Source organism: Selaginella moellendorffii, unplaced genomic scaffold, assembly GCF_000143415.4.
Source record: "Selaginella moellendorffii unplaced genomic scaffold, v1.0 SELMOscaffold_173, whole genome shotgun sequence".
NCBI lineage: Eukaryota > Viridiplantae > Streptophyta > Lycopodiopsida > Selaginellales > Selaginellaceae > Selaginella > Selaginella moellendorffii.
In genome coordinates this window covers 66835-67161 of record NW_003314433.1, presented here as the reverse complement: position 1 = coordinate 67161, position 327 = coordinate 66835, and positions in this window count along the sequence as shown.

The window sequence follows — 327 nt, the reverse complement described above, 5'->3', positions numbered from 1 at the left end:
GCGCTTCATCATGTCCAGCTGTGCACCTTAAATGTTTAAAGATTAACTCTAAATTAGTAATGTTAAATTTTAATTAGTAGGTGTTGTTAACAGATATGTTAACGACTATAATTTTATAATTAGCCAATGAATGAACGGCTATAATTTATATGTATATAGCTTTAGGCTTTTCTTCATTGTCTTTATATTTTCTTTCTTATTTTATTCATTCTCTTTAGTATTATGGCTAGATTGGAATATGTAAATCATGCTCAAGATAGTATTCTTTCTTTTTCTAATTTTATTGAGAAAACTAATAGTAAGGTAAATTCTTTTACATTTTGTATT